The sequence below is a fragment of the Sapajus apella genome, unplaced genomic scaffold, assembly GCF_009761245.1.
Source record: "Sapajus apella isolate SASKATOON/1434 unplaced genomic scaffold, GSC_monkey_1.0 scaffold2, whole genome shotgun sequence".
NCBI classification, from domain to species: domain Eukaryota; kingdom Metazoa; phylum Chordata; class Mammalia; order Primates; family Cebidae; genus Sapajus; species Sapajus apella.
The window spans coordinates 51,521,111-51,544,565 of NW_022436942.1; the positions used below are offsets into that span (position 1 = coordinate 51,521,111).

A 23,455-nucleotide genomic window follows, 5' to 3' on the forward strand; every position below is an offset into this window, starting at 1 on the left:
AGGCTGGAGTACAGTGGTACAATCTTGGCTTGCTGCAACCTCCGCCTCCCAGGTTCAAGAGATACTCCTGCCTTAGCCTCCCAAGTAGGTGGGATTACAGGCATGCATCACCATGCTGGCTAATTTTTGTATTTTTAGTAGAGACAGGGTTTCACTCTGTTGGCCAGGCTGATCTTGAACTCCTGATCTCAAGTGATTCACCCACCTCAGCCTCTCAAAGTTCTGGGTGAGCCACCATGCCCGGCTTCATTAAATCTTTATTGCAACAAGAGGAATTATCATTATTATTATTATTTGAGACACAGTTTCACTGTCACCCAGGCTGGAGTGCAGTGGCACCATCTAGGCTCACTGCAACCTCCACTTCTGGGTTCAAGTCATTCTCCTGCCTCAGCCTCCTGAGTACCTGGGATTACAGGTATGCACCACCATATCCAGCTAATTTTGTATTTTTAGTAGAGATAGGGTTTCACCATGTTGGCCAGGCTGATCTTGAACTCCTGACCTCAAGTGATCTGCCCACCTCAGCCTCCCAAAGCGCTGGGATTACAGGTGTGAGACCAAGCCTGGCCAAGAAGAATTATAATTTGTGTTTGGCAGTAGAAAAAATGGAGCTTGTAAGGGTTAAGCAACTTTCCTAAGTCATATAGCTGATAAAAGATGTAGCCAGTATTCAAAACTGAGGTTAACTTCATTATGCCATATCATATTCACACCTTAAAAAATAAAATCAAGCTATCTGATATGTAGACAGAGTTTTGCTTTCTTGCCCCAGCTGGAGTACAGTGCTGTGATCATGGTTTTCTGCAGCCCCAGCCTCCTGGGCTCAACAATACTCCCACCTCAACCTCCCAAGTAGTTGGGACTATAGGCATATGCCACCACACCTGGTGAATTTCTGTATTTTTTGTAGAGATGAGGTTTCACCATGTTACCCAGGCTGGTCTTGGAACTTCTGAGTTCAAGTGATCTGTCCACCACAGCCTCCCAAACTTCTGGGATTACTGGCATTAGCCATGGCTCCTGAACTTTAAACCTTTTATTATGGAAAATTTCACATGTGAAAATAGACAGACCAGGGCCAGGCGTGGTGGCTCATGCCTGTAATCCCAGCACTTTGGGAGGCCGAGGTGGGCAGATCACAAGGTCAGGAGATCAAGACCATCCTGGCCAACATGGTGAAACCCCGTCTCTAAAAAAAAAATATAAAAGGAAAATAGACCAACATAATAAAGCCATATGTACCTATTGCCCAGCTTCAATAATTATTTACACTCTGCTATTCTTTTTTTATGAATCCTTCCCCACCCCCTAAATTCTCACATTTTTTCTTTTACCATGGAGTATTTTAAAACAAATCCCAGTCATCATATTTCTCTACCTATAAATACTTCAGTATGCTTCCCTAATGCATAAGAACTTGAAAAATAAACATAACAGTAACATTGGCATGCCCTCAAAGAATAATATTTAATATCCAGTCCAAGGTTAACTTTTCTTGATTGTCTGAAGAGTATTTATGGCTGTTCAAATAAAAATTCAAACAGTGCAGACATTACATATTTTACATATTCTCTTAAGTCTGTTTTGTGCTCGCTTCGGCAGCACATACTAAAGTTGAAAGGATATAGAGAAGATTAGCATGGCCAAGGAATACATGCAAATTTGTGAAGCGTTCCAAAATAAATTTATTTATTAAAATAATAATAATAATTATTATTATTTGAGATGGAAGCTCACTGTATCCCCCAGGATGGAGTGCAATGGCACAATCTTGGCTCACTGCAACCTCTGCCTCCTGGGTTCAAGTGATTCTCCTGCCTCAGCCTCCCAAGTAGCTGGGACTACAGGCACGCGCCATGACACTTGGCTAATTTTTGTATTGGTTTTGTTTTTATTTTTGAGTAGAGATGGGGTTTCACCATGTTAGCCAGGCTGGTCTTGAACGCCTGACCTCAGGTGATCCACCCACCTCAGCCTCCCAAAGTGCTGGGATTACAGGGGTAAGCCAACATGCTCATCCAAAAATTAAAATTTTTTAAAAAAATTCTATGTTAATGTATGACAGTTCCCCTTCCCTTGTCTTTCCTCCCTTTCCTGATGTCATGATACCCTTTCTGGTATCATGAATTAACTTTGTAAAATGGTATGTGTTCATTGAAAAAGGCTGTTTGTCCTGTTGAATTTCTTACATTCAAGATTGGGCTGACAGTTTTCTCCTGGTGTCATTAATGGGTTATGCAATTGCCCATATTTCCTGTAAGCTGGTAGTTTGTTGAAGAGACTAGATTAAATTCAGGTTCAAGTTTCTTTTATTTTTTATTTGTTTTTAATTTTTTCTTCTTAAGTTTTACATATATATATATATATATATATATATATATATATATATGCAAGGTTAGACCATAGGTAGTACAGTAACTTACTTTTAAAATAAACTGTATAACTGATTTATTGAATAGGCTGAGTTGGTTATTATAATCAGTAAGCTGCTTTTTCTTTTCCACTGCTACTTTCGAACAAGCAATTCTACCTTCTTGGCCCCTGGATAACATTTCAGGCAGATCTCTTAGCTTTGGTGCCATTCTCAGATGTGAGAAGAGTCTCATTTCAGCTATGAAAAATTCTAGTTCAGTTTATATTAAACTTTAATTTCTCATCCAATTTAAATCTCCTGCCCTCTCTTCTCATCCCTATTCCTCCCATCTTCTATGACAGTTGACAGGCAGGACCAGCACTGAGGAAATGGTACATGGCCTGTCCTTTTACTCCATCTGGTAAACAGTCTCCATAGTGTCCTCGTGGTTCATGGGTAACCGTATGCCAAACAATGACAGTATAATTGCTCCCACAGCAACCTTCTGTCATTGCCCTGCCACTGGAGGTTGCTCTAGTTCCTCTATACCTTTCAAACTCCAGAAGACCTGATGTGGGATTTTTGCTCCTTAGGTCAGCTAAGTCTGGGTTCTTGTCTCACAACCAAGAAGAATTAGGTACACAGACATCAAAAAGTGGAATAGAATTTATTAAGTGAAAGGAAAGCTCTCAGCAAAAGGAGGGGACATGGCAGGGGGTGGAGGTAGTTCTCATACCCAAAGGACAGGAAATTTCCCCAATATGGCTAAGCCCCAGGTTTTTTATGGGCTCAGAATAGGGAGTATGTGTTGATTGGTTTGTGAGTATGCAAAAAAGTCATAGCAAAGACACCACTCAAAGGTGGACACAACAGTGTTGAAAACCAATTAGGAAAGGGTAGGTATATGTAAAATAGGTGAAGGGTAGGAATCAATCAGAGGAAAGTGCACCAAACAGGAAGGGAGGTTCTCAATCCGGTCTGAGTATTTACCTGGGACAGTTTCCATCTTGAAGTTTGGTTTTCACCAGGACCTGCACCTATCTACCTAGGTATTTGCCTGCCTCCCGCCTCTATCAAACCCTTGTTCTCCCCAAAACTCAGTTGACTTCCACTCCTGTAGTAGCACTGGGCAGGCCTACACATTCCTCCAGCCCAGCAAGCATCTGGCCAAGGAGTGAAGGTCCCTCACCTGTTTCTGGCTAGCCCCTCGATTCTCTAAGGGGTGCTCTGACTGCCCGCCTTCACTTGGCTCCATCCCATGTAGAAGAGGGAAGAAATGCCAGTGTGCTCTCTCTTTTTGTGAAGTCCCCCCAAAGATGCACCTGTCTAAAAGAATCACTGGCCTTCCCTGCTATAGGATTTTGGCAATTATGATTCTTGGACCAGAAAGAATGACTGTGTCATAGTAAGGCCTGTGCACATGTGTTCAGATCTTTAAAATAGGGGCTACTTCCCACCCATTGTCAGCACCACCAAGAATTATCCTAAAAATAAATAGGAAAGTCCTAATCTGTATTCAGATAAATTTGTTAAGATTTACCCTTGACTTCATTTTACAAAGTAGTTTAGCTAAACATACAGGATTTTCTAGTTTATTTTACAATGAATGACTTACAGGAACTATTTTTTTTTTTTTTTAGACAGGGTCTTATTCTGTCACCCAGGCTGGAGTACAGCGACGTGATCACTGCTCACTGCAGCCTCAACCTCTCAGGCTCAAGCAATCCTCCCACCTCAGCCTCCCAAGTAGCTGGGACTACAGGTGGGCACCACCATGCCCAGCTAATTTTTGTATTTTTACTAGAGATGGGGTTTCACCATGTTTCCCAGGCTGGTCTCAAACTCCTGAGCTCAAGCGATCCTCCTACCTCAGCCTCCCAAATTGCTGGGATTACAGGTATAAGCCACTGTGCCCAGACAAGAGAAACTCAAGTATAAAAGATACCCTTACAGACACTTTTTCATGTGTCATTGGGATGTTAATAAACATCATGTACAAGAGCTAACAAATTCTTATCTTTTGTCCTTACTTTAGAAGACCTGGGCAGCCTATCAAATATCAACAACAACAAAAGCAACAGAAGAAAATCATTTCTAAAAACAGCAGAAGACATGGAAGCAGGTCCATAGTGATATATCAGCTACATTAAACATACTCAGTTTTATTTTCTATTTTAGCCTTTGTACATAGAACTACTTATTTGATTCCCATGCTTTATTAGGCATAATCTACAACCATTTTAATTGATGTGTTAAGGTCTATGTGTACTTTTTAAATTAATGGGTTTAATTACAATTGCTGGATAGAGAATTGCTTATTCAATCCTGAAGTAGAACTAGAATTAGAAAATGAAGAGAGGGTCCACTGACTCACTAAAGAGTCAGCTGAGCACACTCTTATTTTGCTTTCAAAGTAGGGATGAACAATAATCTAATCAGGAACTGCATGGTGGTGAGTCAGTATCCAAAGATGAATGGACCAAAATGAGAGTTTAAAAACATGTGAGATGTGCGGATGGATATTACAATAGGTCAACTGCATCATATTACACTTATTCTGGACATGGCTAAGTATGCTTGAATCTAAGTATCATATATTGCAAATGTGTGCACATAGAAAAGCTTCAGGCTCATACTAGGATGAATGTTTGTGGAAGAAAGGAGAGGGGAATAAAAGAGGAAAAGGAGAAAAAGGAAAGGAAGGAGAAAGAGAGAGAGAGAGAGGAAAGGCAAAATGGTTTTTACTACTTCGTTTCAACCACTGAGTAAGTATAAATTGGCTAATGGTCTTTTCATGGTGCAGTTAAAATGTGGATTTTAGGTCTAATCATGTAAATGAAATAAAAGTAAGAGTTTAATAAAAATCATGTTATGGTAATAAAAGGATGACAGCACAGCTTGTGTTTGAAAAAGGAATTTTGAATGTTTGGTTTGTATGTTTTTGTTTTTAACTCTGGCATCATGAATTTACTTTGTAACATATTTAACATTCCAGAATATCAAGTCATTGATATGTTCTCTTAGAAACTCCATTTTCCAAGTCACTTGGATTTAATTACAAATGTATTTAAACACAAAGACATGGTAGTAGAAAGCAAATGTTCCCTTAAGGGATACAACGTAGAATGCATGTTTAAAGCAAACTTGTAGAAATAGAATTTCAGGGCAAGACAACACTTCAATCATTCTTCTCAATTCTGTGTCACGTGTAGATTTCAAAATTATTCTCTGCGTATGTCTGAGTCTTGGATACTGCAGAGAGGGTCACAGCCATGGTCTTGTGGGGCTCGAATAGAGGTTGCATCCCTTGAACTGCCCTCTTGCTTCACCCTCCATTGCCCAGGAGTATAGTTCAACCTGCTGTGCATTTGTCATGTGGTGTTGTCACCCTTCCCTCATTTCAGTCCCTTGGAGTAATCTACAAGGACATGGAAGGAGTTGTGAAATTGCCTCATGGCCAAAGTAACCCTTCTCTTCAGGGTATTCCTGTGGTATTTTATTTGGTTTATATTTTATTTTATTTTATTTTATTTTTTGAGACAGAGTCTCGCCCTGTCACCCAGGCTGAAGTGCGGCGGCATGATCTTGGCTCACTGCAACCTCCGCCTCCCAGGTTCAAGCAATTCTGCTGCCTCAGCCTCTCAAGTAGCTGGGATTACAGGCACCTGTCACAGCGCCCAGCTCATTTTTGTATTTTTAGTAGAGATGGGGTTTTGCCATGTTGGCCAGGCTGGTCTCAAACTCCTGACACAGGTACACTTCCCTCGTTTGCAGCCAAGCTTGGAGTGAAGGACTCCTTTGAGGAACTGTGCCAAAACCAAGTTGTAGGAAAAGCTGTTTTAGAAGACATGCAGAAAATTGGGAAAGAAAGTGGCCTTAAATCCTTTGAACAGATCAAAACCATTTTTCTTCATCCAGAGGCATTTTCCACTGAAAATGGGCTATTGACACCAACATTGAAAGCAAAGCAGGGAGACCTTTCCAGATACTTTTGGACCCAAATCGACAGTCTGTATGAGCACATCCAAGATTAGGATAAGTTACTTAAGACTGGAAAGGGCTCAAGGCAGCCTGCCTGCCCACTGCATTGCTTGTGAGAACATGAATTAAAAACTATTCTTATGAAAAAAAAAAAAAAAAAAAGCAAACTTGTAGAAATAAAAGTTTGAATCGGGTGATTCACCCCCCTCAGCCTCCCATAGTGCTGTGATTACAGGAATAAGCCACCATGCTCGGCCCTTTCTTCCTTCCTTCCTTCCTTCCTTCCTTCCTTCCTTCCTTCCTTCCTTCCCTCCCTCCCTCCTTCCTTTCTTTCTTCTTTCTTTCTTTTTTTTTTTTTTTTTTTTCTTTTTTTTTTTTTTTTTTTTTTTTTTTTTTTTTTTTTTTTTTTTTTTTTTTTTTTTTTTTTGAGATTATGTTTCCCTCTGTTACCCAGACTAGAGTTTAGTGGTATGATCTTGGCTCACTGCAATCCCCGCCTCCTGGGTTCAAGCGATTCTCCTACCTCAGCCCCACAAGTAGCTGGGATTACAGGTGTGTGCCACTAGCCCTGATTATTTTTTAAATTTTAGTAGAGATGGGGTCTCAGCATGTTGACCAGGCTGGTCTCAAACTCCTGACCTCAGGTGATCCACCTACCACGGCCTCCCGAAGTGCTGGGATTATAGGCATGAGCCACTGTGCTCAGCTGACTTAATTTTTTTTAACTTCTTTTATTTTTAATAGAGACGAGGTCTCGCTATGTTTGCCCAGGCTAGTCTCAAACCCCTAACCTCAAGCGATTCTCCTGCCTCAGCTTCCCAAATTGCTGGGATTCCAGGTGTGAGACACCATGCTTGGCTTTTTTTTTTTTTTTTTTTTTGTAACCCTCATAACTTTTATTGTTTTCTTGTCCAGGATTCAAACTGTAAGATCTTTTAGGCCAACTAATAGCACCATGGATGCCATGGTAACCTTTGTGACTTGCACGAACACCCCAGATGAGTTCCTGGAAAATCTGAAGTAACTGGAAGAGCATGAAAAGAAGAAATAATCAACTCCTGCAGCACCTAATTAACTTTGAGACATTCTCTTTTGTTCCTTATTCCTGCCTCAATTGATAAGGCAATTGGACTTTGTAACTGACCTTGGTCAACCTCATGACTCCAGACCCTATGATCCCCTCCTGCAAAAACTGCCCTAAACTGTAACTTCTATAACTTTCCACTGCCTACTCCAAACCTATAAAACCAAATCCTATCCCACCGCCTTCCACTGACTGTTTTTGGACTCAGCCCACATGCACCTGGGTGAATAAACAGCCATGTTGCTCACCCAAAGCCTGTGTTAAAACATGCGACCTTCATTCAGAGCACATGTTTTAACACAAACATTTCAATCCAAGTTAGATACTGAATTAAAATCATTTTGGCAAGGCTAAGCAAGTATCTCTTAAAATTTAAACAAGAAAAATTCATCTGATATCTCAACAGATTTTCATACTTTAGGTCAGCATATTTATTTAAACTTAGATATGTGGAAATACTGTGGCATTTGGTTTATAAAATAGGCCATTCAGTTAAATAGTAATGTGAACAGAAAGTTCTGTAGAACATGGCAAACCGGGCACAGTGGCTCACACCTGTAATCTCAGCACTTTGGGAGGCTGAGGCAGGTGGATCACCTGAGGTTGGGAGTTCAAGACCAACCTGACCGACATGGAAAAACACCATCTCTAGTAAAAATACAAAAAAAATTAGCTGGAAGTGGTGGCAGGCACCTGTAATCCCAGCTACTCAGGGGGCTGAGGCAGGAGAATTGTTTGAACCCAGGAGGTGGAGGTTGCAGTGAGCAGAGATCATGCCACTGCACTCCAGCCTGGGAAACAAGAGCAAAAATTTGGCTTAAAAAAAAATAATCATAGTAAAGAACATAGCAGCATGGGGAATCAAGTGATTTTTTGCCAAGCTTACTCCAGGCACTCAGATATGCCCCAATTCTGCAGTGGAAGAGAAAAGTGTAATAAAAATTTTCTAACATTGTACCTCCTTCTTCTGTTCTTATGCACAAAATTACACTCCCAACTATGCCCTTTACACCTCTTTTCTAACCTCTGCACTGCTAGGGTATGACTACACTGTTTGATTCCATTTGTCCAGAAATACATCAGGCAGATTCCAAAATTCTGAGAGAGGAAACCATCATTCTTTCAGGAAATGTTATTCTCTGTTGGCACTTGGAACAAATCATTTACATGCTCAAAGTGTTTCCATAATGTAACTTAGAAAAGAAAAAAAAAAGTCCAATTTGCAAATCAGGAAGTTTTTCAAAGAAAATATTAATGCTACAAATCACTGGTCATGTTTTATTTTCTTGGCAAAACAAATGAATAAGAAATATTTGTTCCAAAAAAGTACAACTGTGATTGCAAGAATTCTGAAATTTGATTTGGTTGCTAGTGGAATGAGTCTGACCACTAATCTCTGAACTATGACCCTTTTCATACGTTAGGATTTGAAGTCAACCCAAAAATGGGAGGATTAGCCACATTTTGGAATTCTAGAAATTTGGATAGTGCGTTCAAAAGCATCAAAAGGCGTGACGACTAAACTGTGATTTTTTTATGTTGCCCAAATCCCTACCTAAGGGGTCTAGGGAGTCATGCCCTACAAATCATAAATTCTCATCAGATGGGTTTCATTTAACCCTATATATGATGATTTACTTTCCAGCATTGTTACTGACTCCGGCATAACAATAGGAGACAAAGAAGAAAATCAAAATATTTTACCCCCAAAACATGTTTCTTTGCCATATTTTGAAATGGCCCTGCAAAGCTGCTCTTTGTGTGTATGTGGGGCGGGGGGGGGGGGGAATTGTATCTGTAAAGAATCTCTATTAACAGAGCTAGATCTTTTTCTTCCAGAGCCTCCCAGTCCTAAAGAGGTTAAAATCTGAATAGGAAACATTTGTCATCTATTGTCTCTCAGGGCAGCCACTATAAGACTTCAAAAGAACTTTGGTCTCCACAATCTTTATCTTAACCTGAACATTCCCTTTCTATCTATCCCAGGTCTTTAGATAAACTCAACCAATTGTCAACCAGAAAATGTTTAAAGTAACCTGTAGTCTGGAAGCCCCCACTTTGAGTTGTCCCACCTTTCTGGACCAAACCAATGTATTTCTTAAATATATTTGACTGATGTCTCATGCCTCTCTAAAATTTATAAAACCAAGCTGCACCTCGACCACGTTGGGCTCATGTTCTCAGGACCTCCTGAGGGCTGTGTCATGGGCCATGGTCACTCATATTTGGCTCATGTTACAAGTAAAATTTCAATGCTGCAGAAGAAATAGCACTCAAAGATAAATCCTCTCAGCAAGGCAGTTTACTTCTATAGAAGGGTGTCACTCACAGATGGAGCAATGGTGGCTGCATGCCTGGACGAGGAGGGGAAGGGGTACTTACCCCTAACAGGGGCCACTCCTATTGCTGTGTTGTTCCCCTAATGGCTAGGGTTAGACCGCACCAGCCAGACTAATCCCAATTGGCTATTTTAAAGAGAGCAGGGGTCAAGCTGGAGTGGTAGGGTGGGTAGTCTGGTGTGAAGGACGGTTATGGGCGGGTCAGAGCAGGTAGCCAGCTGGGACTGAAGTCAAAGAAGGTGACCTGAGCAGGTGACTGGAGCAGTTGACCGAAGCAGGTGACCAGGATGAGTCAGGATAGAGCCAGGGGTGGGCGGGGGGTGGGGAACAGATGTAAACTGCTGATTAGGACCAGTGGAGAAGGTTTTTTACTGAAACTACAAGGAAGTTAAACTTTAAAATAGAGAATTAAATAATAAGAGACCTGAACATACTAACATACTGATTCTTTGAAGGAAAACTTGGGATTCACTATCGCTAACACTCAGAATAAATCTCTTCAAATATTTTACAGAGTTCAACTCTTTTCATCTACAGGTGAACGATAGTTTTTAGATAGCAAGTTTTAGAAAATTGAAGACAGTTTGACTACTCACTTGGTAATTCTTTATTGCTATGCAGCCTTCAAGTGTAGATTGCCCTGACTACTGTTCCACTTCACTGTTCCCATAGAAAGGTGATGTTTCTTTCTTTCTTTCTTTTTTTTATCTCTTAAATAATATGTTACTTATTTTGGCTGGTTTGGGAGGGGTTTTTTTTGTTTAATTTTACTTTACGTTCTGGGATACATGTACAGAATGTGCAGGTTTGTTACATAGGTATGATGTACCATGGTGTTTTGCTTCACCTATCAACCCGTCATCTAGGTTTTAAGCCCCACATGCATTAGATATTTTTCCTAATGCTCCCCCTTTCCTCATCCCCCATTCCCTGACAGGCCCTGGTATGTGATGTTCCCCTCCCTGTGCCCATGTGTTCTCATTGTTCAACTCCCACTTAAGAGTGAGATCAGGCAGTGTTTGGATTTCTGTTCCTGTATTAGTTTGCTGAGAATTATGTCTTCCAGCTTCATCCATGCCACTCCAAAAGACATAAACTCATTCATATATATATATTTTTTTTTCTTTCTTTTTTTTTTTAATTGCATTTTAGATTCTGGGGTACATGTAAAGAACATGCAGGATTGTTGCATAGGTACATACATGGCAATATGGTTTGCTGCCTCCATCCCTATCACCTATATCTGGCATTTCTCCCCATGTTATCCCTCCCCAACTCCCTACCCCCCATTGTCCCTCCCCTAGTCCCCTCCCCCACAGACCTCAGTGTGTGATGCTCTCCTGTGTCCATGTATTCTCATTGTTCAACACCCACCTATGAGTGAGAACATACAGTGTTTGATTTTCTGTTCTTGTGTCAATTTTCTGAGAATGATGGTTTCCAGTTTCATCCATGTCTCTACAAAGGACATGAACGCATCGTTTTTTATGGCTGCATAGTTTTCCATGGTGTATATGTGCCACATTTTCCCTTTCCAGCCTATCACCAGGGGCATTTATGTTGGTTCCAAGTCTTTGCTATTGTAAAAGTGCTGCAATAAACATACATGTGCATGTGTCCTTATAAAAGAACAATTTATAATCCTTTGGTTATATACCCAGTAATGGGACTGCTGGGTCAAATGGTATTTTTGGTTCTAGATCCTTGAGGACTCACCACACTGTCTTCTACAATGGTTGAACTAATTTATACTCCCACCAACAGTGTAAAAGTGTTCCTATTTCTCCACATCCTCTCCAGCATCTGTTGTTTCCTCACTTTTTAATAATTACCATTCTAACTGGCATGAGATGGTATCTCACTGTGGTTTTGATTTGCATTTTTCTAATGACCAGTGATGATGAGCTTTTTCTCATATGTTTGTTGGCCACATAATGTCTTCTCTTGAGAAGTGTCTGTTCATATCCTTCACCCACTTTTTGATTTTTTTCTTGTGAATTTGTTTAAGTTCCTTGTAGATTCTGGATATTAAACCTTGTCAGAAGGATAGATTGCAAAATTTTTCTCCCATTCTGTAGGTTGTCTGTTCACTCTGATGATAGTTTCTTTTGCTGTGCAGAAGCTCTTTGGTTTCATTAGGTCCCATTTGTTAATTTTGGCTTTTGTTGCAATTGCTTTTGGTGTTTTAGTCATGAAGACTTTGCCTAGGGTTTCTTCTAGGTATTGCCTAGGTTTTCTTCTAGGGTTTTTATGGTTTTAGGTTTTACATTTAAGTCATTAATCCATCTTGAGTTAATTTTTATATAAGGTATAAGGAATGGGTTCAGTTTCTATTTTCTCCATAGGGCTAGCCTGTTTTATCAGCACCATTTATTAAATAGGGAATCCTTTCTCCATTGCTTTGTCAGGTTTGTTGGAGATCAGATGGTCATAGATGTGTGGTGTTATTTCTGAGATCTCTGTTCTGTTCCATTGGTCTACTTATCTGTTTTGGTACCAGTACCATGCTGTTTTGGTTATTGTAGCCTTGTAGTATAGTTTGAAGTCAGGTAGCATGATGCCTCCAGCTTTGTTGTTTTTGCTTAGGATTGTATTCGATATATGGGCCCTTCTTTGGTTCCATATAAAATGTAAAGCAGTTTAGAAAGGTGATATTTCTTTTTTGTTGTTGTTTATTTTTGAGATGGAGTGTTGCTCTTGATGCCCAGGCTGGAGTGCAATGGTGCAATCTTGGCTCACCACAACCTCTGCCTCCCAGGTTCAAGTGATTCTCCTGCCTCAGCCTCCCAAGTAGCTGGGATTACAGGCCTCCATCACCACACCTGACTAATTTTGTATTTTTAGTAAACACGGGGTTTCTCCATGCTGGTCAGTCTGGTCTCTAACTCTTGACCTCAGGTGATCTGCCCATCTCGGACTTCCAAAGTGCTGGAATAACAGGCGTGAGGCCGCTACTTTTGCAGAAAGGTGCCCAGCAGAAAGGTGATAGTTTTTTGTTTGTTTGTTTGTTTTTGGGACAGAGTTTTGCTCTGTCACCCAGGCTGGAGTGCAATGGTGTGATCTTGGCTCACTGCAATCTCTGTCTCCTGGGTTCAAGTGATTCTCCTGCCTCACCCTCCCAAGTAGCTGGGATTACAGGTATGTGCCACCACCCCTGGCTAATTTTTGCATTTTTAGTAAAGACTGGGTTTTGCCATGTAGGCCAGGCTGGTCGCAAACTCCTGACCTTGTGATCTGCCTGCCTCAGCCTCCCAAAGTGCTGGGATTATAGGCGTGAGCCACTGAGCCTGGCAGTGATAGTTCTTAAGGATGGTATAATGGTTAATATTGAGTGTCAACTTGATTGGATTGAAAGATGCAAAGTATTGTTTTGGGTGTATCTGTGAGGGTGTTGCCAAAGGAGATTAACATTTGAGTCAGTGGACTGGGAGAGACAGACCCACCGTCAATCTGGGTGGGCATCATTTAATCAGCTGCCAGCATGGCTAGTATAAAGTAGGCAGAAGGGCTGGATGCAGTGGCTCATGCCTATAATCCCAGCACTTTGGGATGCCGAGGTGGGCAGATCACTTGAGGTCAGGAGTTCAGGACCAGCCCAGCTTACATGACAAAACCCCATCTCTACTAAAAATACAAAAAAAATAGCCAGGCATGGTGGCAGGAGCCTGTAATCCAAACTACTTGGGAGACTGAGGCAGGAGAATCGCTTGAACCTGGGCGGCAGAGGTTGAAGTGAGCTGAGATTGTGCCACTGCACTCCAGACTGGGTGATAGAGCAAGGCTCAGTCTCAAAAAAAAAAGCAGGCAGAAGAATGTGGAAGGACTGGACTGGCCTCCATCTTTCTCCCACACTGGATGCTTCCTACATTCAAACATCAGACTCCAACTTAGCTTTTGGACTCTCGGACTAACACCCGTGGTTTGCCAGGGGCTCTCAGGTTTTCGGCTACAGACTGAAGACTGCACTATTGGCTTCCCTACTTTTGAGGTTTTGGGACATGAACGGCTTTCGTGCTCAGCTTGCAGGCAGCCTATTATGGGACTCACCTTGTGATCATGTGAATCAATACTCCTTCATAAACTTTGTTTCGTATTTACATATATCTTATTAGTCCTGCCCCTCTAGAGAACCCTAATACAGATGGAGAGTGGGATACACTTTTCCCAACTCACTCTACAGAGCCTTCTGTCACACAAACTCAAAAATGTGTATCCTCAGCTGGAAGGGGGAAGTCAAGTTTATATACTGATTAAAATTTGTCAACGGACCATAAAATTCATGGTATGATACTGTGCCATGCATTCAGGTAACGAACTATTGTCTTAGCCCTGGTTTGAAAAAGCAGTTTACCCTGGCTAAGAAGGAAGGTTTCCTTGACAAATAAAAAAAACCATTTTCTGGCTGAGGGTCTTGGTTGGTTAGTGTAGATTGGTGCTTTCAAAGTGCCTCACAAATAAGAGATGAGTTTTAGTAGTACATAGACACAGCAAAGCTAAAATAGTTATCTTATGATTTCTTTTCCAATTAGCTTTCATCCTTCTGATTACATCAAGAAGAAAATTTTGGTTTGGTATTGCAATTTATTTTTTAACCACTTCTTTTTCTTTTTATTTTTTTTATTGCTGCTGCACACATTAAACCACTTCTCTTCTTAAGAACAACAGCGAGAGAAGACGCAACGAAGCCTTAGGCTCAGAGCTTTCAGTAGACAATCCTGTTAGGATTTGATAACACTGTTTTGCTTTCATTGTGATTAGTTTTACAATTACGTTCTCTTTCTGACAAGTGACACCAATCATTAACATAATAGTGGAGCACCTGGCAGCTTGCTTCCCCCAGAGCAAGGGATGGGGCATGGGGACCCAGGATAGAAGTGAGTCTTTTTATTACCTAATCTCAAAATGACATCCTATCACTTTACCATATTCTATTTGTTAGAAGCGAGTCATAAGTTGAGCCAACACTCAGGAGAGGGGGATCACACAAGGATATGAATACCAGGAAGTAGGGATCCTTTGGGACATCTCAGAAGTGCTTTCCACAGGGATATATTGCAATTGCTGTTGTCCTTCTGTTCTGCAAGGAATAATATGCTCCACGGGAACAGAGATAGTGTCTTGTTCACTGGGGGTATTCCTAGCACTGGACACAGTGCCTGAGACTTAAACTGCTCATAAATGTTTCTTCGAAGAAAACAAAAAAGGGAGGGAGGGAGTGAAGGAAAGAGGGTGGCAGGAAGGAAGGGAGGAAATGAGTTAGTATGAGAAGATCAGGGCACTTTGCTAATTCATAGAGAACAGGGGATGGTTCTTTGGGGAAGGAAAACAACCATAAGAAGGATTGTGAAGAAAAGAGTCAGTACTTGTGTTTCTTTGCTAGTCTTGAGCATAATGAGCTTCTAGGGAAGTGGAAGCACTCCGTGAAGGGACAGCGCCCACCATCTCGCTCCCAGGATAGCTTCTGCAGATAGGGAAGAGCTGAGCTATAAAATAGCACAATGTGTTACTCTTGGAAGGTCAGTCCTGGTTGAGGTTCTTGATTGTGGATGTACAAGCTGTGCTGAAGGAATAGTGATAATTGCAGTATCCTCTGTTTATCAGTAATCAGTAATCAGGGAAAACTCCATGGTGCTTTTCTTCACTTGCACTTGCAGAGTGCAGCAGTTACACTGAATGCATACAGACTGCTTTGGCATTTAAAATCATATAATAAATATATTACTTTGTTAGCATAATTTTTTTGGGGGAGTGACAGCATCTCACTCCATCACACTGGCTGGAGTGCAGTGGCACAATCTTGGCTCACTGTCTCAAGGGTTTCTTGAGGCACCTCAACTTCTGTCCAGGAGGGTAATAGAGCGAGACTCTGTCTCAAAAACAAAAAAATTGTGCTATGGCCCTTGAGGTTAAGTGGGGCCCTGTGACCTGTTCTGGTCCCTGAGTTGTAAATAGCAATGGTATGTGTCACTTCTGGGCTGAGCAAGACCTTAAAGAGCTCTCTTTCACTTCTGCTATTGATTACCAACAATGCTTCAGAAAATGGCCTGGGTCCTATAATTGATTAACATGAACATACTGTATTCAATTTGACAGAACAACATGGAATACAGACTCCAACTAAGGCATGATGAGTATGAACAAAAAATAAAACTTTGTTGTTGTAAGCCACTGAGATTTAGGGTTTAGCATTATGGCAGCATTATCTATACCATTCTGACTAATACATCTTTGCTCATGACAGACTAAACACATTTTTCTATATTTATTGGCCATTTGGACTTTCCTTTTTATGAATTTTCTGCTCATGTTCTTGCATGTTAATTTTTTAAATATATGACACTCAGCTACACATTTGTCAAGCCTGGACCTGATTATCGCTGAGGTATCAGGGAGAAAGACGAAGTCTGTGAACTACAAGAAAAATAGATGTATCGCAATAGTCTGTAATATCCCAGGGCAAGATTTCTCAAATCTGTCTTCAAGGATCTGAAAATCCTTTACCGAAAATTGCTTTTTTAAAGCCATGAGCTTTCATTCATTGATAATGTCAAAAAATAATAGAAGCATATTCTGGAGCATTCGAATGGCCACTTTATAGCTGAAGGATGTTATTTACTTTTATGATCAAAATGGTTTTTTATGGGCATCAATATCACTACACTACTTTTTTATTTTTTATTTATTTTTTTTTTGAGACGGAGTTTCGCTCTTATTGCCCAGGCTGGAGTGCAATGGCGCGATCTCGGCTCACCGCAACCTCTGCCTCCTGGGTTCAGGCAATTCTCCTGCCTCAGCCTCCTGAGTAGCTGGGATTACAGGCACACACCACCATGCCAAGCTAATTTTTTGTGTTTTTAGTAGAGACGGGGTTTCACCATGTTCACCAGGATGGTCTCGATCTCTTGACCTCGTGATCCACCTGCCTCGGCCTCCCAAAGTGTTGGGATTACAGGCGTGAGCCACCGCGCCTGGCCCACTACACTACTTTTATCCACACAGACTCATAAGAACAAATGTGGACCTAATATATAATGTAATATTTTTGCACCAAGTAAGGGACAAGTGATATTTCAGCATGTTGTGCACTGTAAGGTCAGAGGTTGCCCGTAAGAATTACTAAAGAAAATTGTGGGAGCATTGGGTCATCCCACAGTCTGCAAGTAGGCTCAACTCAAAAGAATCTGGCCCAGAACAGAGCACCACTTTCACATTGTCACTTGTCTTAGTTATGGTCCTTTGCTTGCAAACAACAGACATAGATTCTGACTAATTCAAGTAATAAAGAACTGATTGGAATAATACAAGAAAACACAGAATTCAAGGAAAAAAAGAACAAATCAGGCTTAAAAAGAACCAGACTAGGGGATCTCCAGGGGCCTCAGTACCAGGAATTCCTGAATCAGTACATTTTGGATGCTGCCAAGAAAATGACTCAACCCAGTCCTCCTCCCCCTCCCCCTCCTCCCCTTCTCCCCCTCCCCCTTTCCTCCTCTTTCCTCCTCTCCTTCCCCCCTCCCTCCTCCTCCTTCTTCTTCTTTTCTTTCTTTCTTCTTCTTCTTCTTCCTCCTTCTTCTTTCTTCTTCTTTCTTCTTCTCCTTCTTTTTTTAGACAAGGTCTTGCTCTGTTGCCCAGACAGAAGGCAGTGACCCTATCATGCCTCACTGCATCCCTGAACTCCTGGGCTCAGGCAATTCTCTTGCCTCAGCCTCTCGAGTAGCTAGGACTATAGGTGCATGCCACCAAGACTGGCTAATTTTTTAAAAATTATTTTTTGTAGAGACACAGTTTTGCTAAATTGCCCAGCAATCCTCCTGCCTCAGCCTTCCAAAGTATTGGGATTATAGGAGTGAGCCACCGTGCTGTGTCCATCAACCCCAGTCTTCTATCTGTGTGTCTTTATGTTCTGGATTCAAATTTCTGCTTCATTTGGGTCATATGCTCTTCATTTGGGTGGGGTAGAGGGGAGAATGTTTGGGACTTCAAAATACTCAAGACATCCAGATGCTTGACAAAAACAAAAACCAAAAAAAAAAACGTTGTTATGGTGGGGCACGGTGGTTCGTGCCCATAATCCCAACACTTAGAGAGGCCGACACAAGAGGATAGCTTGAGTCGAGGAGTTCAAGATCAGCCTGGGACACATGACAAAATCCCGCCTCTACAAAAATGCAAAATCTAGCCATGCATGGTGGTGTGCACCTGGAGCCCCAGCTACCTTGGGGACTGAGGCAGGAAGATTGCTTGAGACTGGGAGGTAGAGGCTGCAATGAGGTGAGACAGTGCCCGGGCTGAGATCCAGTCTAAATAAATAAATAAATAAATAAATGGAAGTTTATCTATTTCTCAACATATGTATGAGATATTAAGGGCCACTCCTAGAGGATATATGGGATTTAATCCTTCCTGGAAAGAAGAGTGAATGGGATCTTTTCCTTATAAAGAGCTTTCGTTTTTTTCTTGTTTTTTTTTTTGTTTTTTTTTTTAAGAGAAGAAGTCTTATTCTGTCACCCAGGCTGGAGTGCAGTGGCGCGATTTCAGCTCACTGCAACCTCCACCTCCCAGGTTCAAGTGATTCTCCTGCCTCAGCTTCCCAAGTAGCTGGGACTACAGGCATGTGCCACCACACCTGGCTAATTTTCTATTTTTTTCTGAGACAGAGTTTCACTCTTATTGCCCATGCTGGAGTGCAGTGGTGAGATCTTGGCTCACCACAACCTCTGCCTCCCAGGGTCAAGCTATTCTCCTGCCTCAGCCTCCCAAGTAGCTGGGATTACAGGCATGTGCCATCACGCCCAGCTAATTTTGTATTTTTGGTAGAGACGAGGTTTCCCCATGTTGTTCAGGCTGGACTCAAACTCCCAACCTCAGGTGATCTGCCCACCTCATCCTCCCAAAGTGCTGGGATTACAGGCATGAGCCACCGTGCCCAGCTGTCTTTAGTTTTTAATCGTTTGAATACATGCGTCTAGGTGTTGGTTTGGTTTTGTTTGTGGCGTGGCTTTTTCTTGGAGCAGTGCTTTTCCAGCTTTAATATGCATATGATTCTCTCAGGATCCTGTTGAGATACAGATTTGATTCAGTAGACCTGTGGTTAGGCCAAGGTTTTTGCATTTCAAACATACCACCAATGTAGGAATATAGGCAAAGGTTTAAAAACTCACTGTCAAGAGTGGGAAAGCTAGGCAATTTATCTGCCAGCCATTTCCAATTTCTTGTCTCTCACTGGCCAAATTTATAGATTACCCTGTGGAGTGTTAATATTCCCCTATATTTTTGGGCTGTATTACCAGTCCCATCAGGCAGCCCCTCAGGAAGCCTAGTGTTTTTGGGCATAGGTATAAAAGATATTCCCATAGTATAGAGGTAATAGCCTGCAAGGCTGAGCAATGATTGGCTTTAGAAAACAAGAAAATGAGCCATGGTGGCTTATGCCTATAATCCCAGCACTTTGGGAGGCTACAGCAGGAGGATCTCTTGAGTTCCGGAGTTCAAGACCAGCCTAGGCAACATAGTGAGACCCCATCTCTACAAAAAAATTTAAAATTAGCTGGCTGTGGTTGCTGGAGCCTGTAGTCCTTGTTACCTGGAAGTCTAAGGTGGGAGAATCACTTTCCATATGTTCCATATGTCTTGCTCTCCATTATTTCTGCTATGTGACCACGCTTCCCTAGTCGCAGCCGATTGATTGGACCAACAATGGGCCCCTCGTCTGATAGCAGCCAACAGCCAAAGCTTACTGTGTAGAAACAAAGCTTGAAATGTGTCATTGTGGCACTGCACTCCAGCCTAGGCAACAAAGCAAGATCCTGTCAAGAAAAAGAAAGGAAAAAAACTGGTGGCAGCAGCCACATGAATGGCCCAAGTCAGAAGCAGGGTAAAGAGCAAGGAAGAACTTAAGAGGGAGGGTAAGTAAACCTGCATAGTTGCATAAACTGAGTCCAGTATGAAAAGAATGATGTTTATTTTTATTTATTTATTTATTTAGAGACACAGTCTTGCTCTGTTGCCCTGGCTGTAGTGCAAGGGCACCATCCTGGCTCACTGCAACCTCCACCTCCCGGGTTCAAGCCATTCTCCTGCCTCAGCCTCCTGAGTAGCTGGGATTACAGGTGCATGCCACCACGCCCAGCTAATTTTTGTATTTTTAGAAAAGACAGGGTTTCTCCATATTGGCCAGGCTGGTCTCGAACCCCTGACCTCGTGATCCACCCGCCTCAGCCTCGCAAAGTGCTGGGATTACAGGTGTGAGCCACCATGCCTGGCAGAGAATGCCTTCAAAAACATTTTTTTTTAATTTGCCTCTGCACACAGATGTTGAGCATGTCTTTTAAGGGAACAATCTGGAACAGCCATACAACACATCTATTCACACCCTGTTGGCATAAAGCTAGTTACATGGCCACATTTAACTGCAAGAAAGACTGGGATGTGTTGACTCTAGATGGGAAGTCATGTGTTCATCCGAAATTGTTATTAATATAGAATTAAAAGGGTACACATGTTGGAGAATCAATTAGTAGTCTCTGCTACAACACACATAACTATTCTTTATAGCTCAGATCAGGCCCCAGGTGCTGAAGAAAATTTATATTACCACTTAGCATTAGCTGAATGTCAGAGATTGACCAAATTTAGGAAAGAAGTTTAGACTGTGATTGACATTTAGCACATCATAGACAACACTGTTAATGTATTGCTAAATCATCTCTAGAAATATGACATGGATATTGTCTTTAGGATATCGATAGACTAAAGCATAATTTTCGTCCATTGGAGTATAATAGATCTTCTCTCCATTCTCCCTCTCAACTTTGGTCTTAAATGAATAGGCCTTTCATAAACAAAGTTTAAGATACTTAAATGTCCCTCTGATGCAGATATATATGCAGGTCAGGCACAGTGGCTCATGCCTATCATCCCAGCACTTTGCGGGGGCCAAGACAGGAGGATTGTTTGAGTCCAGGTGATTGAGACCAGCCTGGGCAACATGGTGAAGCCCCATCTCTACAAAAATTAGCCAGGCGCAGTGGCATGCACCTGAGCCCCCAGCTACTTGGGAGGCTGAGGTGGGAGGATTTGCTCGAGCCAGGGAGGTCAATCCTGCAGTGAGCCGAGGTTGTACCACTGCACTCCAGCCTGGGTGATAGAGCAAGACCCTGTCTCAAAAAAAAAAAGAAAGAAAGAAATATTATAAATGTGATGGAACTGAACTATCTGAGACAAATTTTAGGCACCTGACCTGTCACCAAACTTTAGAGTTATTCATTGGAAGGAGGCATGAAAGATGAATGACAGGTCTTCTGTACAAGTGCTAATCTAATACCAAGTTCTAAAGACCCAGCAACCTATCTTGATGTGGAAGTTTCATATTTCAGTGCTTGCTTTTTCGTATGAGACAGGAATAATAGCTTTATGATGGACAGGTTTTTACCTGGGTTGAATATTTCATAAATCTACAATTACACTTCTTTTTTTTTTTTCAAAATAGGACTCCTTAACTTCTATAAGTGTCCAGCAGAGAATCTTTGAACAAGCTGCCCTAAGACATTCCAGAGCATTAAGAATATGATAGTAGTTAACATTTCAGTAGCATTTACTTATACTCAGGACATCATTATAATTTCAATTAGTTAAAAAAGTCCTGGCCCAGTGTGGCTCATGCCTATAATCCCAGCACTTTGGGAAGCCAAAGCAAGTGGATCATTTGAGGTCAGGAGTTCAAGACCAGCCTGGCCTATATAGTGAAATCCTGTCTCTACTAAAATGCAAAAAAAAAAAAAAAAAAAAAAAAAATTAGTCAGGCATGGTGGCAGGTGCCTGTAGTCCCAGCTATTCAGGAGGCTGAGGCATGAGAATCACTTGAACCTGGGAGGTGGAGGTTGAAGTGAGCGAAGATCACACCACTGCACTCCAGCCTGGGTGACAGAGTAAGACTCCATCTCAAAAAAACAAACAAATAAAAGGGCTCAACATAGGATACAAAAATAGAGTCAGAGAGGCATATATAGTAAACATTGTTAAATACCAGTTTATCTCATTATAATGAAAAAAAATGAATAATATTTCTTCCTTATAAAAAGCTCCATAAATCCTAAGGAAAGGCAGTTATCAGAATATGTAAAAAGGCAACATATATGAACAAGCAAAATACAAATGGCCAATAAGCTCCTGGAAAAAAATTCCACTGCACGAATTGTTAAGAAATACTTAAATCCCACCGGGCGCGGTGGCTCAAGCCTGTAATCCCAGCACTTTGGGAGGCCGAGGCGGGTGGATCACGAAGTCAAGAGATCGAGACCATCCTGGTCAACTTGGTGAAACCCGGTCTCTACTAAAAATACAAAACGTTAGCTGGGCATGGTGGCGCGTGCCTGTAATACCAGCTACTCAGGAAGCTGAGGCAGGAGAATTGCCTGAACCCAGGAGGCGGAGGTTGCAGTGAGCCGAGATTGCCCCATTCCACCCCAGCCTGGGTAAAAAAAATGAAACCCCGTCCAAAAAAAAAAAAAGAAAAAAAAGAAATGTGTACTTAAATCCCTATAAAGTATTATTAATCTAACAAATGTGGGGAGATTTGAAAATAATAATATCAATTGTTGCCAATAGTTTGGAAAACCAGCATCCTTATACACTGCTAGTGGACAAACTACTATTTTCTGGAAGGCAATTGGGCATGATGTAGTGAATTACAATGGTGCCTTCGTCAGAAGCAGTCCTGTATGTCTAGTTCTCCATTGTTTCTATGTGACCATGCTTCCCTAGTCACAGCTGATTGATTGAACCATCAATGGACCCTTAGTCTGATAGCAGCCAACAGCCAAAGCTTACTGTGTAGAAACAAAGCTTGAAATTCTTAAATACCATGCAAGCATTGGCTGTTGCATGAGAGTTTTGTGTGAAAGTCATATGTAAAACTTCCACCATAGGAAAAGAGTAAACCATCTTTCTAAGAGATGTTGAAATCAAGGCATACAGAAGAGTCCAGAGTCATCTCTTTTTCACTAAGATCAAATGCAGAAGAGTTCATAAGTTAGTAGCATGGACAAAAACCAAAAAACCCACAGAGGCAGTAGAAGTCTTGAAGGGGAAGAAGCTAGGAGCAAGTGGAAGTCATGAGTTGGAGAGAGGATAGAAGTCAGTAGAGGCAGACGCAGAGGAAGTTATAATACAAGATACAGCAATGGTATCCCAGTAGAGTAAAACCATAGATAAAGCTAGAATTGCTATCTTGTATCTCTTGAAAACATCCCAATTTCTATTCTTTCCCTTCTTTTTCATGTACTCTTATAATAAATCTGCAACATTTGAGGAAAACCAAATGTGTTTCTTTTCTTTAATATGTAATAATGCCTAACCAACTCACTTATTGCACCTATTAATTTTAAAAAGAAAGTACATAAAATTTGACCCAGTATTATACTCCTGGGAATATATCCCAAGGAAATGATCTTGATGGTGCTTAAAGATATCCATTTTATTGGTGTTTATGTCAGAGAAAAATTATAACCACTTAATGTTCAAAATAGGGAATTGTAGGCTGAATGCAGTGGCTGCATCTGTAATTCCAGCACTTTGAGAGGCTGAGGCAGGTGGATTTCTTGAGCCCAAGAGTTCAAGACCAGCCTGAAAAATATGGCAAAACCCCATTTCTACCATAAATACAAAAAATTAGCTGGGCATGGTGGTGCATGCCTG

General features: G+C 41.4%; 1 pseudogene; it reads left to right on the top strand.

Annotated features, from left to right (window-relative positions):
* Nucleotides 1-1,591: 1,591 nt before the first annotated feature.
* LOC116527873 lies at nucleotides 1,592-1,687 on the top strand (annotated as a pseudogene).
* Nucleotides 1,688-23,455: the final 21,768 nt, after the last annotated feature.